Source organism: Enhydra lutris, unplaced genomic scaffold, assembly GCF_002288905.1.
Source record: "Enhydra lutris kenyoni isolate GAN:26980312 unplaced genomic scaffold, ASM228890v2 scaffoldscaffold43, whole genome shotgun sequence".
Lineage (NCBI taxonomy): Eukaryota > Metazoa > Chordata > Mammalia > Carnivora > Mustelidae > Enhydra > Enhydra lutris.
The window spans coordinates 1,582,999-1,601,730 of NW_019154127.1; positions in this window are offsets into that span (position 1 = coordinate 1,582,999).

Consider the following 18,732-nt stretch of genomic DNA (forward strand, 5'->3'; position numbering starts at 1 on the left):
ACATTAGTAGCTAATTTCAATCCACTATAAATTAAAAATCAGCATTATAGCTACATCGAGCCTCCTCCTTTTTCTTTAATTTAGGCCTATCATGTGATTTGACAGACCATTGGTGACATGATCATTTGGTTTAAACTCCTTGCTCTCCCTTGTCTTCCATCAATATGCTGCTCCCAATTTCTCCTGTTCAAGCCAGAGAGAAAAGACAGGAGGAAAGAAAATGAGAACTCAGGTCATCCGTTCCAGCATGCTTTAGACTACTTGTGCCAACGTGACTTCTTTGTTTCAGGAAACTTTTCCTGGGAAAAGGTGAGATTAAACCAATGAATCTTTTCACTGTATTCTTCAGGAAACTTTTATGGACTCACTCACTGGACAAAGTGATCTATAGACCTGGAAAAACAAAGCACAAAGTAAGCAACCATTTGCTTATTGAGAGACCTGTGCCAGTATGTTCTCTTTGCTACGTTCGCCAGTCCTACAATATCACATAATAAGTTTGCCCAGTCCCAATCAATTTCCTGCCCTGACACCATTTGAACCTAGAATCTCACTTCTAACACTTCTCTTGGGAGTCAACAGCTCAAACTCCCAGCATCCTCCCCTCATGCAGGAAGTTTGGCTATATTTCATTTTGTTTAAGTAACACACTGGCTGATATTCAAAGGTGTTCAAAGGGACATAAAAATGTTCACTTAGCTAGTGTTATTTGTGAATCTGTCTTTGCTGTTGAAGATCCTCAGTTTTCACAGGTGTCTGAATAATGGCTCTTTCCCTAGTGGAGACTGTGGTGTGTTTTCCAGAAAGCATCTTTTTACCACCTTATACCACTGCCTGGAACCTTCTGTACTGAACCATTCACCTGACAGTGACCACACTCTTCCACAGCTTCTCGTTAGTTCCTCACCCTCTGTCCCTCCCGCCACCAGAGCTACGCCCCATCCAGCTTTCTTTTGCTAGCTTCTGTTTGCTCTAGAGACAGACCTCTTGGCCGAGAGGAAACACACACACTATCTGCCTATCCATGGAAGCAGAGTTTGCTCCTAGAGCAGCTTCTTTTCACCCAGCCAATGCTGATGGCTCACTGCAGCATTTTGGGAGAGATACAGGGAATACTAGTCATTGTAACTCACAGCCTCCAAGAAACATAGACAATTTTCTGCCTTGTCCCCTCAGTGGCACTAAGCACAAAATCCCACAGGTATCCCATCCTTTTTATTTATTTTTTAAAAGATTTTATTTATTTATTTGACAGACAGAGATCACAGGTAGGTAGAGAGAGAGGAGGAAGCAGGCTCCCTGCTGAGCAGAGACCCCCCGATGCGAGGCTCGATACCAGGACCCTGGGATCATGACCTGAACCAAAGGCAGAGGTTTTAACCCACTGAGCCACCCAGGCGCCCCTCCCATTCTTTTTATTAACATGGCACATTTAGCAAATGCATCCTGTACTTTTCAACTGTCTTCATTGGGTCAACATTCTTTGTTTTGTTTCATATTTTTTTCATATATTTTATTTCATATATTTTATTAACATTTTTGCTGGACAGAAAGGAGAGAGGTTAAAAAAGAGTTGAAATCTATGACATAGCTCATGTTTTGGGAAATGTATATTCTCTCCTAGGTGCCTTTATTCATCTAATTGCTTCAGTTTTTGTTTTTTTGTTTTTTTTTTTTCAGTTAGGCATTCATTATACAAACATTTGTTGAGCTCCTATTATATAAAATATTCCTATTGTATAGGATAAGATTACTGTCGCCACTTCTGGGAAGCCACCACACTGTCCACGGATGGTACTTGTGACCTTCTCTCCCTTCACAAGAAATGAGAAGTACTCTGTGTGTGTGTGTGTGTGTGTGTTGTGAGGGAGGGGTGATATCATTTTATCAGAATGAACTACTTGAGAGTAAATCTCTCCCCCTTATGAATGTCTAAACCTTAGGAATGCCTAAGCTTCTCTTGAAGGCTAAAACATTCTCAAAAACTATAAAATGGTTTGGCTGTGTCTTCTCTTGAGGATGTGACTAGAGAAAGGGACATACGTGTGGACAGAGAGAGACACACACACACACGGAGATTTAAGGAATTATCTCATATGACTGTGAGAGCTGGCAAGTCCAAAACTCCTAGGGCAGGCCAGGGGGTTGAAAACTCAGGCAAGCTTTCTATTTGCCATCTTGAGCAGAATTTCTTCCTCTAGGAGAAAATTTTGTTTTTGCTTTAAAGGCCTTAACTGATTGGACAAAGCCCACCCACATTACCTAGAATAATCTCTTTAAAAGAAAACTGATTATAAATGAAAATTAAATCTACAAAATATCTCCACAAGAACAGCAAAACTAGTTCTTGGCTAAGCAAGTAGGCACCATAACCTACTCCAGCTGACACATAGAAATTATCTACCACAATCTCCGTTCTCTTAAAATCTGGGCTGAGGGTATCTATTGCATAGCATATACAGTATAAATTAGTGCATAAGACCTTAAGCAGGAGTAAATTAAAATTTTACTTGTAAATAATCTTCCTCTCAGTTTATAAAATTATTTTCATACTTTTTAAAGATCATTTTTCTTTTTTTTTTTTTAAAGATTTTATTTATTTATTTGACAGAGAGAAAGAGAGACAATGAGAAAGGGAACACAAGTAGGAGTGGGGTCGGGAAAAACAGGCTTCTCGCTGAGCAGGGAGCCAGATGCGGGGCTCCATCCCAGAACCCTGGGATCATAACGTGAGCCACAGGGGCATGCTTAACAACTGAGCCACCCAGGAGCCCCCATTTTTCAGATTCTTAAGTCTATTTTGTAAGAGAGATTTCTAGCAGTTTCACAGTTGCCCACTGGAATATGGAAATACATGTCTGTGTGTGTTGATAAGAACCATTTCTTCTCTGCTAATGATCTCTGTAATGCAGTCCTGCTAGGAACACAACTCTGGCTATCTGTGCACATGAGACGTATTAGGGTAGAGGACAATGTTCAGGGATTTTATTTCCAAGAAAAGTTTCTTTGAAGGATTCATTTTTTTTTTTTTTTTATTTTAGAAAGAGCAAGAGAGCACACGAGCAGGGGAGGAGTAAAGGAAAGGGAGAGAGAGAATCTCCAGCAGACCCCACCCCCGCTCTCTGCGGAGAACCAAGCCCAATGAAGGGCTCCATCTCACAACCCTGAGATCATGACCTGAGCTGAAACCAAGAGTCACCCACTTAACCAACAGAGCCACCCAGGCACCTCCTTCCTCCTCCCCCACCCCCACCCCCAATAATCTATTTGCCCGTCTTATGCTATTTCTGGTCATGATATATTTCTCATGTTTATTTCACTCATTAGCTTTTGTCATACTCCACCCCATTTTTGTCATGCCCTTCTTTTATTATTCTCTACCTTTCTGCTTTGCTTCCTGCACTTTAACCCAGCATTCATTCTCTTTATAGTTTCCAGAGCTCCTGGCATTATTAGCATTTGCATTGGGTACTTCTTTGTCAGGATAGGGGTGTCTTGTGCATTGTAAGATATTTTGTAGCTTCCCTGACCTCTTCTACCTGATGCCAGGAGCACTGGAAACTATAAAGAGAATGAATGCTGGGTTAAAGTGCAGGAAGCAAAGCAGAAAGGTAGAGAATAATAAAAGAAGGGCATGACAAAAATGGGGTGGAGTATGACAAAAGCTAATGAGTGAAATAAACATGAGAAATATATCATGACCAGAAATAGCATAAGACGGGCAAATAGATTATTGGGGGTGGGGGTAGGGGAGGAGTAAAGGAAAGGGAGAGAGAGAATCTCCAGCAGACCCCACCCCCGCTCTCTGCGGAGAACCAAGCCCAATGAAGGGCTCCATCTCACAACCCTGAGATCATGACCTGAGCTGAAACCAAGAGTCACCCACTTAACCAACAGAGCCACCCAGGCACCTCCTTCCTCCTCCCCCACCCCCACCCCCAATAATCTATTTGCCCGTCTTATGCTATTTCTGGTCATGATATATTTCTCATGTTTATTTCACTCATTAGCTTTTGTCATACTCCACCCCATTTTTGTCATGCCCTTCTTTTATTATTCTCTACCTTTCTGCTTTGCTTCCTGCACTTTAACCCAGCATTCATTCTCTTTATAGTTTCCAGAGCTCCTGGCATTATTAGCATTTGCATTGGGTACTTCTTTGTCAGGATAGGGGTGTCTTGTGCATTGTAAGATATTTTGTAGCTTCCCTGACCTCTTCTACCTGATGCCAGGAGCACTACTCCACCCCATTTTTGTCATGCCCTTCTTTTATTATTCTCTACCTTTCTGCTTTGCTTCCTGCACTTTAACCCAGCATTCATTCTCTTTATAGTTTCCAGAGCTCCTGGCATTATTAGCATTTGCATTGGGTACTTCTTTGTCAGGATAGGGGTGTCTTGTGCATTGTAAGATATTTTGTAGCTTCCCTGACCTCTTCTACCTGATGCCAGGAGCACCCGCCAACCCCTCCACACACACACACCCTATTCCCTTGTGACAATCACAAATGTCACCAGACATTACCAGTTGTCTGCGGGAGGCAAAATTATTCTTCATTTAGGACCACTGATTGAGATGGAGTCTGGGGAATGAGGTGCTTGGGATAGTTCTTAACCGTGAACACTGAACATATCCCCTATTTGGGATGGAGATAGGGCAGTGAAAATAAAACATGGTGTTACTCCATGCATGAATAAGGTGTTATAAGTGATGGCTACTGGATAAATGCCTGTATATTTCATAAATCTAAAATATTGTTGAGCTACTTACTTGGTAAATACTATTCCACTATCACACACGAATGTAGTAATTGTGATGATGTTGATAATTGTAATGACCTGTTCAACTGCAATTAGAGAAAAAAAAAATGGCATTTTTGGTGACCAGTTTCTCAGTCCCAGAACATTTAAGTTCTCTATGGGAATCATACTCACTCTTTGATCATTCTGGACCAAGGAGAAATAGCAAGACTTGGATTATCTTCTCACTATATTTTCAGATAATTAAGACCAACTGAGACCAATTCCTGGTTTATGGACTTTGCTTTAATATCTTTGGGTATTCTCAGAGTTTTCTTCAATTTGTCTGACTCATTCTGTGTACTCCACAAAAAAAAAACTTCAATTCTTAGTATCGACCAGCAGTGATGGAGCTGATCATAAACTACCTTACTTCATTTTGAAGCTTGGAAGCTGATACCACGGGTTTCACTCTTTAAGTATCTCAACACCTCATTTCAATTCATCATATGAGCACTCTACTGACTTTGAACTTCTTAAGCTGTGTCTACCAAATATGTCATGCTAACAAGCATCTGTTCAAAGAGATTCATATTTCAAATACAAGAAAACAAGTCATTAAACAAATATTTATTCATCCCTGCTACATGACAGAGTTTATGTTAAGTCCTGGAGGATGTAAGTTTAAGCAACAATGTAATGGAATTCGGCACATGCCTATCAATATTATGAATTAACTATAACTCTAATCAGACCTGCGTAGTCTCACAAGAAAAGAGATGGAGATTGAAGGACTTTTCCCAGAAGAAGTGAAGCTCAAGTTAGGACCTAGAGGATAATGCATTTGATCAGGCAGAATAAAGTCACAGAAAATGAAATAGGACAAGTACAGTGTGCAAAGCACTTGTTTGAGGAAGGGCAAGGACTCTCCCTTTCCCTTTGCATTTGGAAAAGAGCTTGAACTAGAAAAGCTATTTGTCCATGGATATCATGCTAACAAATTTAGATTAGATGACAAAAGGAACTGAAGAACAGTGGAAATTTCTGAGTAATTCTAGAATTTCCTTCTATCACCTAAATTTAATGTGCTTTGGGGGAGCATGTTTTAAATAAGAACTTTTACTTGGTTGTTTTAGTCGATGTTTCATTTGCAATAATATTTTTTTTAATATTTTATTTATTTATTTGACACAGAGAGAGAGAGATCACAAGCAGGCAGAGAGACAGGCAGAGAGAGAGGGGGAAGCAGGCTCCCCACCAAGCAGAGAGCCCAACATGGGGCTGAATCCCAGGACCCTGAGACCATGACCTGAGCTGAAGGCAGAGGCTTTAACCCACTGAGCCATGCAGGCACCCCTGCAATAATATTTCTAATTCACTTTTTCCCCCATGTTTTGTCATTGGAATCCTGGCCGGAAGGTACTAGAAATATTTTTGTAGTTATGGGCTCTATGCTACTTTCCAACTCTTGCCACCTTGTCTGAAAGGAACCCTTAAGACAGAAATGTGATCTTCTACATAATTTATTACTTTCAGAGTCTCATTTAATAGAATGTTAGCAACTGATTCATCATTATACCTAAAAATAAAAATAAGTTGTGAAAATTGAGGTCATTAGTCTATTCACCTTTATGTTATTTTTAAAAACACTTGTCAAAATGTTGTGGGCTTTTATTTTTAACCATACATGTTATAGCAATAAATTCTTATGATCCATAGAACAGTACAAAGAGTTGGTTTTCATATTTGGTTTTATTTGTTTGTCTGTTTTTTAATAAGATATCTTAGGTACATAGAAATTTATTTGTCCAAAGTCACACAGCTAGTCAATATTATATTATAAACTCAGTTCTACTTTTAAAACTCTATTAAAAAACATATAATCCTACCCAAAGAGTAAAAACAAACAAACAAACAAGAGAGCACTCATCTTGATGATGGTGAATTGTCAACAATCTTCTAGGTAGTAAAATGTCTATTTGACTTAATAACGTTTCCGAGCATTTGACATCAAGGAAATAGTGAGCATTACTTTATTCAAAGATCTTAGATAATGTAGGATTTGGTTATTAGGAATCTGTGCCATTAACAAATTGCATTTCCACAAATTTATTTTATGAATAAAATCTCTACAAAAGGTAAATGAATGCTTTAAAAAAAAATCCCAAACGGATATGGCAGGACATATGATGAAACATTTAAGAATATTTATTTGGGTAAGTGGAACACAAATTGAGGAACAATAATATGAAAGAAATAGTCTGAAGAATTGGATGGCATTACATACAGTTGGAGAAAGATCCTACCTAGATTTAAATATCTGCACAAAAATAGGAATGTTCATGCAGAAGAACTAAGTAAAGAGCAGGCTTTCTTGTATAAAATACAGTGCATTCCCAGTAAACCCATTTGGCTACTACATTCTCATAACTACTAAATTAGAGATTTCTAACTATTATGGTATTGACTTAAGTAACTGGATTTTACATAATTATAGAGGGAACACAGAAAGAACCAGCAAGAAAATTAAAAATAGGAAACATTTTAATTTTGCTCTTTCATATGTCATCCTCAGAATATTTTTGCTGCATATTGAAACAAAGTAATGAAAGTCTATAATGATAAATCCTAAATTGCTTAAGCTCATAGTACCAGGCTGCTTTGAAGCTGTGGTCAATTAATTATAAATTCATTCTATTTCCTCAAAAATCATGAAATATGTCAATTTTGTACAGATGCTTTTATGAGAAATTAATATTTATTTTTCTGTCCATTGCTCCCCTTAACCCCCAAAGATACCCTGTATTTCAATGGGTACACTTAACTACTCAGTATTTATTTATATTTTATTATTCCGTTGCATACACAACAATATTTGATGTATAAAATGGACTTTATGAAGAATAAAACTTGACATGAGCTCTATTTTTTTAATATTTTATTTATTTATTTGAGAGAAAGAGAGCACAAGAGAGCACAAGGAGAGGGAATGACAGGCAGAGGAAGAGGGAGAAGCAAACTCCCCACTGAGCAGAGAGCCTGATGTGAGGCTTCCTCCCAGGACCCTGGGATCATGACCTGAGGAGAAGGCAGACACTTAACCCACTGAGCCACCCAGGCACCCGGACATGACATGAGCTCTATTAAGAATAAAAATGTTTCCCTTTTTTAAAAGTGTTTCTTAAAACCAGCAGACTGGGGTGCCTGGGTGGCTCAGTTGGTTCAGAGTCTAACTCTTGACTTCATCTCAGGTCATGATCTCCAGATCATGAGATCCAGCCCCATGCATGGGGTTCCATGCTCAGTGTGGAGTCTGCTTGAGATTCTCTCTCTCTCTCTGTCCCTTTTCTTCTTCCTTACCCCCCCCACCTCCCACTCACAACCTCTCTCCCTAACATAAATAAATAAATCTTTGAAAAAATAAATTCAATAAGACTAAGTAACCAAAGAGAAAAAGATAAACAGAGACAGACAGAGATAGAGAGAGTGAGAGAGAGGTATTTATTGATAAGCTAAGAGCCCGAGTGTCCTCTGAGTTGGAATGTGGTAGAAAGATGACTTAAGATCCCATCATTTAGTTTACACACATTCTTGAGAAATCTATTAAATTCTTTTTTCCTGTTAAATTTAGTTGTCAAGCATGATTTTTTTTCTGGCCCATGAGCTGGTGACCTTGGGTGACTCACATCCTGGCCTCAATTTCTTCATTTTTACAATTGGATAAAATAATCTATGTGGTAGGATTAGGCTAAGGATTTAAAGGAGACAACGTGTGTTATCTAACGTAAGACAGCTGATAAATGCTAGATTCTATCCGCTATTATTTTACTAATTTTAATTTACATGTCCTCAACCATGGAGATTTCTTCAGTGGATAGTTAAGAAATATTTACTGAATGTCAGCTGTGTGACAGTCACTGCACTGTCCTTGGGTTTACAAAGATGAGAAGATAGTTCTTACCCTCAAACAACTTATAGGGCAGTTAAAAAAGGAAAAAAGTGGTAGAAAGAAAATCTCCATGTGTGTCTAAGTGCATTAGAAACAAGTTTTACCTGGCTAAAGAAGAAAATTGTTTTCAAATGCTGTATAATTTAAATGGACACTTGCCATGGGAATTTTATTACTTCTCCCTCTAAATACATGTGTCTTTAAAACTGTATCCAGAACAGCTCTACTGCAGAGTGTCCACACCACAGGGATAGGTGCCAAGAAAGGTTCTTGCAGAGCAAAGGCTTTCAAACTTGTGTGACCTGAACCCATACTGAGAAACATGTTTTACTTCAGAACCTATTTGCCTCTCTCTTTTTCTCTCTGTGTGTATTTCTCTCTCTCTCTGTTTCCTAAGAACCAAACATTCAGGAAAAAAAATGTGTAGGTTGACTCTACCATCTTCTATCATCTCTCATCCCATCTCATTTCATTCCATTCTATTAGTTCTTATTAAAAGAAGTACTTATCACCATCAAAAAAATAGATTTTTGTGGCCCACTAATGATATAAGGCTCAGATATTGGAAATTTTTGGTATTGAGATTGCCCACATGGGAGTTATTAAAGCAGCTAATTCTGTGTCTTCCTGCTTGAAATGATCTCAAAAAATTTCCATTCCTTTATATAACTGACCACTGTCTCTCCCCCAGTAAGTGGGAAAAAAAAAATTCTAGCAAACCAAGGTTCAACCACAGGTCACTAAATGTCCACTGAAGAAATTTTAGATTTCTGAACACTCTTTATTGAATGAAATTGCAAGCCTTAGATTGAAAGATAGTTAAGACAAAATCAGAGCCTTTATCTCTTTTAGGATAAGTAAAAATTAGAAAATACATTGAAGCAAGTTTAAATCAATGTTTTTAAAAATAATTCACATATATCTCTGCTTATATTAGTGATCCAAGAAAGAGATTAATTAAGTAGATAATCAATCTTGAATTCTTTCAAGTAATACTCAACAAAGTTTAATGTTGTGTAGTGTTTTACAGTTTATATGGACTTTAATACACATGCATTATCTCATGAACACCATTTATTGTATCATAGAAGATATTTGTTACTTTCATAAAGGCATTGCTTTGCAATTTCCTCAGAATGGAGACTTTGTAAGTTACTAATATTCATGACTAGAAGACTTCTAGAAAGAGGGCCAGGGCATTGACTGAGAATTCCTGCAAACTTAGTGGTAGTTCCCAGATGCTTCTGAATCAGTCACAGGTGACCAGTTTCTCCCATGGTACAATATCACAGATGTTCATAAATCAAAGGTAGAAACCCCAGGGATATTCTGCTCAGATGGTAGAACTCACTCCCAGAATCCCAAGATCTGTTATACATTCTTTGCCAAGGATGGGAAAGGGAGAAAGTCTTAGCTGGAAATACAGGGACTGGCCACAATACTGGTAGCCACTGGTATTGTGGAAAGAATCATGGCAGTCACTGTGGAATTGGTAATTATCTTGAAAAGTACTAGGAAGACAATAAAGTGGCTTGGATAGGAAAACTGCAGGACAGAAGCCAAAGGGAGCCCCCGGCGACCTGACTGAAGTTTCCAGAATAACAGATGATAGTCGTTCTGCTGAATTCGTTTTTAGAAAGTGGTCTAAGATAGAGTATCACCTGGTGTTCTAACCCATAAAGGGTTATTAGTGGGTGTAACATCTAAATATGATGATTCGGAGAAATCTATTACATTAATGAAATTGCTGGCAGGAATTTGTCGCATACATTAATATTTGGTTGAATTTCCTGCAAGTTGGTGGTGAGGGAAACCTATTTATATATTACAAATCTTATAAAATACTTTAATTTTGGAAATCTATCTTTTTAAAGAAATTGTTCAACATAATTTTAGCCATTAGTTCTCAAACATTGAGTTGGAGTCTTCCATGGCTAAGCATCTAGTATGACCAGAGGTAACTGGATGCCTGAAAATATTCTGATCATACAGCTTTATCACATGAAAAGCTGTAATTTAAACTAATTGCCACCCATCTTTCTTGAGAACCTTTAAAAAATATCACAGGCATTCAAAGGAACTGTGGGAAACCAAAAGAATTAAAAGTCAACACCTCCCACCATTAAAATACTTAGAATCCAATTAAGGAAATAAGTTGTGAGTAGAACCCTAGAGTGGGTGAGTCAGAAAGGACTTCTGCATCAATGAGCAGCCAATCAGTCAACCCTTTAACCCATTAGGTCAGGCAAGTGCTGGGTAGAGGGGTGAACGAGGCCAAGAAGGTTCCTGACCCCAGAGAGCTTACATTCCAGTACCATTACCAGGCTGAGTCATTAAATCAACAACAATTCATGGCATTCATGCCAGTGCTGATTTCAGCATAGAGGCTAACCCATTACTGGTTTGCCCTTAGCAAAGTGATACCAGGTCTCTGGCCCCTTCTTACCTCTGGCTTTAGTCTGACCCCTCCCATCGCTCAGTTAAATGTTAACTAAAAAGAGTGTGGGGGGGTGGGCAGAAGGAGAGGGAGAGAATCCTTAAGCAGACTTCCCTCTGAACACGAAGCCCCACAAGGGACTCCTTCCTAGGACCCTGAGATTATGACCTGAGCCAAAATCAAGAGTCAGGTGCTTAACCAACTGAGCCACCAACATGCCCCAAGAGAGGGCTCTATGTTTTTAAAACAAAACAAAAAAAAGAGCGTATTTCCTTGTGAAAGAAAACTATGTCTATATAATTTATACACTAAGTGTGTCTGTGTGAAAACAAAACAAAACAAATGTGACCTAAGATAGTATTTGAAATAAGATGTCCTGAATCCTTTCTTGTGGCTCTCTCATACTCATTTACATAAACTGCGGAGCTCTCATTACAGGGTGCCTATGGAGTCTTGTCTTTGCATGAAGTATCTTACTTAATTCTCACAACTCTTTGTGGTAGGTACCCAAGATAGGAGAAAACAAATATATGCCCAAGGATATACACCTAATGGTTTTTGAAGTCAGGGCTTATCTCTGTCTGCTTTTTATTTGGTACAATTCTTTCACAGAAGAGTCTTTGATTTGGTCCCAAGCTGCTTTTGCAGATTCATTTCTTACCACACTCCAAGTTGTTCATTAATTTCCTCTTCACACCAGGCTTTGATATACCTTTGTTTTTGTTTGGGACATTGCTCTGCTTTTATACTTTGAAATGCTAGACTCTTAGCCTTTCATACTTTCATCCCCTCAGAAGGGTCCCTCTGCTTAAGGAGATGGTACTTACCAGGGTTCTCCTGGTATTATGGCCACTCATGCATGTTTATTTCCTACCATTTGAATATTACCTTCATTAAAAATCTAATACGACATCCAGCCCAGCTTTTTTTAATCACATAGTAGATATTCCATTAATATTTATTGCATTTGTAATTATAAAAGTTTCCCCAGTCAGTGTTTTAAATAATGATCCTTGCAATATTACTCTCCTTGCCAATTTTAAGCCATTAAGTAATATGAAAATACTCTGATGTAATGATCATTTTCCTTTTCATTTTCTACTTCTTCAAGAGATAGTGGAGATGATCTGGTGGGGTGAGGGGTTGACATCACACTGAAATACATGCTTAGTTTGTCAGCAATGTCCCATAAAATGTGAATTATTGCATAAGGAAATAAATATTGGAACTTCATATGTAAGCAACACTAGTTCAGTATTGATAGTGGGGTCAAAAAGGACTTAGTCCTCTATCCAATTCTCTCACCCTTTCATTAAAGGAGTAGGAATATGGTATCTTCAGTGATGACTTTCTGAAAGGTTCAACAATTGGCTTTCCTTATGAAAACCATGTTGCTAAGCAACACTTGTGCATTGGTATATTTCTTTCCAAAACCTTCTATCATGAGAACAGTGCAGGATTTTTTCACTTGTAATTATCAGAGTCTCTTGAGAAATAAACCACAATCCAGCCACTAAGCTTTGCTTTGTAGTTTGCATTGCATTTAAGAGGAGAAGAGTACTCCACTTGACCTCTGAAAACAGAGGTGACTACCAGCAGAGGCATTTCCAGAGTGTAAATGGAGTATGATTGATGACATGCCTCAGAAGCTACGTTAGTTGCTGCTCTCTGATATGTTTCCTAATTCTGATCTGTAGGAGGTACTTGCCTTACAAAGGCTGTGCTCTGCAAGGAACATAGGAAATCATGTTTTCTGTTATTGACACACAGCTCCTGTTTCCTTTGGGTTCAAGTGTTAAAAATCAACTGGCTGACAAAGCTCTTTCTCTAGAATATTGGTGTCCAACACACTAAAACTGTGAACTGTTTCTTCAAGAAAGTATAAGAATAACTTTTTGTATTCAATTTTACATTTTCCATGTGTCCTGAAATTATAATAAACTATATATTATAATATGTATGCCATATATAGTAATAAACTATATATAACATATATAAACTTATATATAAAAGTTTATATACATAAACTGTATGTATTGCAATAAAATATACAGATATGCATATATCCTTTTATTTTTGTTGACTAAATAGTACTTACTGTATACCATAGATTATAATAGCTTCAAAAATCTATTCTCTTTAGTAGGTAAAAAGAAAGGAGTTTCCTTAATGAATAATTTTTCTTTAGGAGCCATTAAACAGCATTTTAGGACATTTGTGTCCCAATCTGACATTGATTTTTAATGAGAATAGTACCAAAATATCCTCAGCAAGGTAATATTGGAGGACAACCACCCAAAGCATAAGTTATGAAAAACTAGGTCGTGCTCATCCTAATTTGCACCAGTTTCTACCTCAACAGAAATGTCAGGCTTCATAGAACAAAGAATTTAGGCCTGGAAATAAAGAATGGGAAGTTTGAAAAGTTTTATTCCAATCTTAAAATGGCTCTCAGTTGGCCTATAAATGATACTTAAAGTAGAAACTTCCAGCTTACATCAGGTCTTTGGGTTCCAGAATAACATTAGAAGAGACAAGGGGCAGTCTTAAAAGATATTCATATGATCAATGAGATGACAGAACGAGTGAATGAAAGAGTTCTGAAAATTATTTAGAAATCCCAAAAGGTGGTGGACAGAGTGAACAATTATAATACGCCCCCTGGTGTACAAAAGCACCACTGCAGCCATTTTGCTTGACTCAAGTTACAGATGTCTGTATCAGAGATTTCTATAGAATCTCTAATTGTGAGAAAATTGTGCAGATTATCTTCTCTATTGTGATTTTCTTTTTTACTTTAAAATGTCATTTTCCTTACAACCCTATTTAATGAGCACCTCATTTACATTACCTCTGCTGTTCAAATCATCTGCCCTCCAGTAAAGTCCAATCACCTTTAGCATAGAGAAGCTAGACTTTATGTGCTAAGCAATATTGTAAATTAGGAAAATGTTCTATCAAAGAGAGACTCCTTCCTTTTTTCAGATCTTTCCATCTTTCTGGGTTATCCTTTTAAATTTCCTCCTTCCAAACACCTAGCCAATCTCCCATAAAATGCTTTGCCTTTGCTTTCCCTGGCGCATTTTTGCAAAATGCTTATCTTCCTTAAAAGGTATCAGATAGGGTTTGAGGCACCATATTTTCCATGGTGAAAAGGAGAAGGACAAGAGGAGAATGAGGAAAGATTAAAATCATCTGGTTTTCCTTCATCATGTCCCACTAGACTGAGTCCCATTGTTGCAGTCCTGAGCCTAGAGAATTTTCCTCTAATAAGGTGACCTTTCTGTCCATTCTCTATTTAGAATTATGGTTCTTGTTCAACAGCCTACACAAAGTATTATTGATAATCTATTCCAATTTATCTAAAATCAGGTTTGCTAAAACAGAATGCTCTGGAGAACTATTGATAGCTGACATAAGCGGCTCCTGGATTTTACCCAGCTGTGCTCCAGTCAAAAATTGTGATCTTAAGCAAGACTCACTTTTCTCTCTTTATTTTATTCTTGTTTCTAAAACTTGATTGAGTTTTACCAATATATGTTCAATCTAAACTGACCAATGGGGGCGCCTGGGTAGCTCAGTGGGTTAAAGCCTCTGCCTTTGGCTCAGGTCATGATCCCGGCGTCCTGGGATCGACCCCCACATCGGGCTCCCTGCTTGGTGGAGAGCCTGCCCCCCCCCACCCCGCCTGCCTCTCTGCCTACTTGTGATTTCTGTCTGTCAAATAAATAAATAAAATCTCTTTAAAAAATGACCAATGATGAGTACAAAGTCAATCCACCATCTCTAATAGTCCACGGTGAGAGTTTATTTTAATATCGTTGCTAATATCACTACTGATGTGTGCTCTCTGACAATAGCGGTCGTAGTAAACAGAACAAACACAGGTTTTGGATCCCAGTTCAATTCCTAACTTTATCACCTACTAGCTGTGTGGTCTTGAGTAACTCATTTAAATGTTCTGATTCCATTTCTTTATTCTCGCAATTAGAAATTATAATGTTTTCAGAGATTATGTAAGTTATTCAGTTTTTTACTTAAATTAGGTAATGAATAAGTGAGGACTATACTATTTTGGTGTGTTATATATCTATTATTATGTCCACAAATTCTAAGATTCTTGGTATCTTTAATGCTGGCCAATCTCATTTCTCTTCTCTGCAACCACACTTTTCTCCTTATTAATTTTCTTGTATAAGGTCAATGCTTTGTAAAGCAACCCATGGAAACTTCAATACATTTCACCTGAAAGAGAAACAAAAATATCTGCACTTCCACATTCACTGAGCATTATTCACAATAGCCAAGACATAAAGGTAAGCTAAGTGTTTGTTGACAGGAAAATAGAGTAAAATATATGGTATACACAAACAATAGAATATTATTCGGCCTTAGAAAGGTAGGAAATACTGTCATTTGTGACAACATGTATAAACCTGGAAGACATTATGCTAAGGTTAATAAAACAGATGCAAGGGACACCTGGGTGGCTCAGTTATTAAGCATCTGCCTTCAGCTCAGATCATGATCTCAGGGTCCTGGGATTGAGTCCCCCATCTGGCTCCTTCTCAGTGGGGAGCCTGCCTCTCCCTCTGCCCTCCCCCCTTCTTGTGTGCATTCTCTCTCTCAAATAAATGAACAAAAATCTAAAATAAAACAGATATAAAAGGACAGATATGACTTGATACACTTACATGCAGACTCTAGCACAGTCAAAATCCTAGAAGCAAAGAGTAGAATGGTCATTGCCAGGGATTGGGGCAAGGCAGAAATGAAGAGGTATTAGTCAAAGGGTACGAAGTTTAAGCTATGGAAGATGATAATACCAGAGATCTTCTGTACAGTGTGGTGTCTATAGATAACAAAGCTGTATTGCTCATCTAAAAATTTATTATAGGAAGTGTTTTCATTACCATCATAATCATCAAGAGGATGGGAGGAAACTTTTGGAAGTTACTGATACATTTATGGCATAGATTGTGGTGATGGTTTCATATTTTTATTTCCAAACTCATCAAGTTGTATGCATTAAATATACACAGCTTTTTGAATGTCAGTCATACCTCAATAAAACAGGTTTTGGAAAAAAAAAAAAAAAGAGAAAGAAAGAAAGAAAAAGGCAGGGAAGTATTGCACCAAATAAGGACTGACAGAGATGTATAGAATTTCTTTCTAGGTCTAGAAATGTATATACGTTTTCAAGTGCTAGTCATAGTAACTTGCAGTTTCAGAAGAACATTGCTTGTATTAACAGGAGTTTATTAAACTTACCAGAAGCTGGTTTTTAATCAATAGATGAAAGATAAATGTTGTGATTAATTCCGGTGAGCAATCAAGGTACATATAAGAAACTAGCACACTCCTTCCAACTTTCATACTGTTTCCCAACCTTTGTGTAACAAGAGTAAAAGCAATTTAGGAAAACATTTCTATTTTCTCTGTATTTCTCATTTTGATTTTTGAAGACTCAATTCTCTTCCTTCAGAGTCTTTGAAAAAAAGACATAGAAGGGGATCAACCTAAAATTATGGCTTCATAATTTCAGTGACCCTAGCTGATGAACACTCAAGCTGAAACAATCAACTTTAATATTTTATCAACTCATATAAAAAGTACTTTCTTTTTTTAATTTTCTTTTCCCTCTTTTAGGTTAGATTCTCAAAAAACTTTCAGCCATCTAAAATTAAATCTATTCCTAATATTGATTTAGATGAAGATTAATATAGATTTCACAGTTAAGTAGTCTACAAGGGGTGGCCCTCACATATAGGAAGTTAAAATCAAAAATATACGTACATATGTATTTATTCAAATGCAAACACATTCTTGATATTTACCAAGAATAGAGTTATCTTTGATACTTGTGGTGTCTAATGTGTCAAGAAATGTATACATGGACGGGACTGGAAGAGATTCTGCTGAGTGAAATAAGTCAAGCCGAGAGAGTCAATTATCATATGGTTTCACTTATTTGTGGAGCATAACAAATAACATGGAGGACATGGGGAGATGGAAAGGAGAAGGGAGTTGAGGGAAATTGGAAGGGGAGGTGAACCATGAGTGACTATGGACTCTGAAAAACAACCTGAGGGTTTTGAAGGGGTGGGGGGTTGGAGGTTGGGGGAACCAGGTGGTGGGTATTAGGGAGGGCACGTATTGCACGGAGCACTGGGTGTGGTGCAAAAACAATGAATACTGTTATGCTGAAAAGAAATAAAAAATTAAAAATTAAAAAAAAACAAATGTATTAGTTGATTCTGTGTATTTTGTATCACTTTAATTTAAATATAACATACTGTAGGAAGAATTTAAGGAGGCAAATATGTTGGAAAGGAATTCTTTTCTGTCTGTTTCAGTAAAGAGAATGCTTAATGTAAATATTTAGAGGAAAAAAGAAATTCAGACAAAGGTGATAAGATAAAGTCATGTAAAGAAGGTATAATGAAGAAAGGAATCAGATAAATAAAAGAAAGTTGCTGAACCCAAGAGCATTTTGGCAACTGTTGCCTTGTTATGAAGGGGATACAAACTCTTCATGAGTTTTATAAGTAGAGGGGCCTGCTGGTTTCTGCTTCCCTGTCTTACATATATGATTAGGATGAAATGTTTACGGTAAAATCATATATTTAGATAGTGAGGGTTTTTTTCCAGCTTTATTGAGGTATAATGAACAAATAAACATTGTACATGCTTAAGAAAGACAACGTAATGCTTAAGCTATATCTACATTGTGAAATGATTACCCTAATCAACCCAACCAACATATTCATTGCCTCCCATTGTTACCTTTTTTTTTTTTGGTAAGGAGAACCCTTGCTATTTACTCTCTTAGCAAATTACAAGTATGCAATACATTATTGTTAACTATAATCACCATGCTGTGCATTAGGTCTCCATAACTTCCATCTTTTAACTGAAAGTTTATACCCTTTGACCAATGTCTCCCCATTTCCCCCACTTCCAGCTCCTGGGAACCACCATTTTATTCTCTGTTACTATTATATTGATGTTCTTAAGTTCCACATAGAAGTGGTATCATGCAGGATTTCTTTCTGCGTCTGGCTTATTTCACATAACATGATGTCCTCAGGTTCATCCATATTGTTGCAAATTATTCAGCTTTAAATGGTGGATTTTTTTTATTAAATCCAAATGAATTGATCTCAGGTGATTAAAGTTGAAGCCAGCCTGACTAAGTGCTGAGCACCGTAACTCAAACTCTTCGAAATGCATATATTCTCTTATTTTATTTTTAGCAGTAAATATCATTTTATGAAGTGAAAGAAAATGTCTTGAAAATAAAGATCAGTTAACCCAAGTTATTTCAAGGCATCAATTTAAATACTAACTAGATTCTTGAGTCAACACTAAGGGGTAGTTATTTTTTTATAGCTTTGTACTTTAGGAGAAACTGGAAACATATATTTGGCTTGAAAAATGTAGCACTTTCCTTACGATATTACAGGCTAACTAACAGATAATCAGAAAGCCAAATGAGGCAGGCAATCAACATTTCAGGAAATTCTGTTATGCTAAAATTAAAAAACACAAAAACATGTATTAGGTAATAATTTGTAGTAGTAGTCATGAAAATTCTTAGCCAGTTG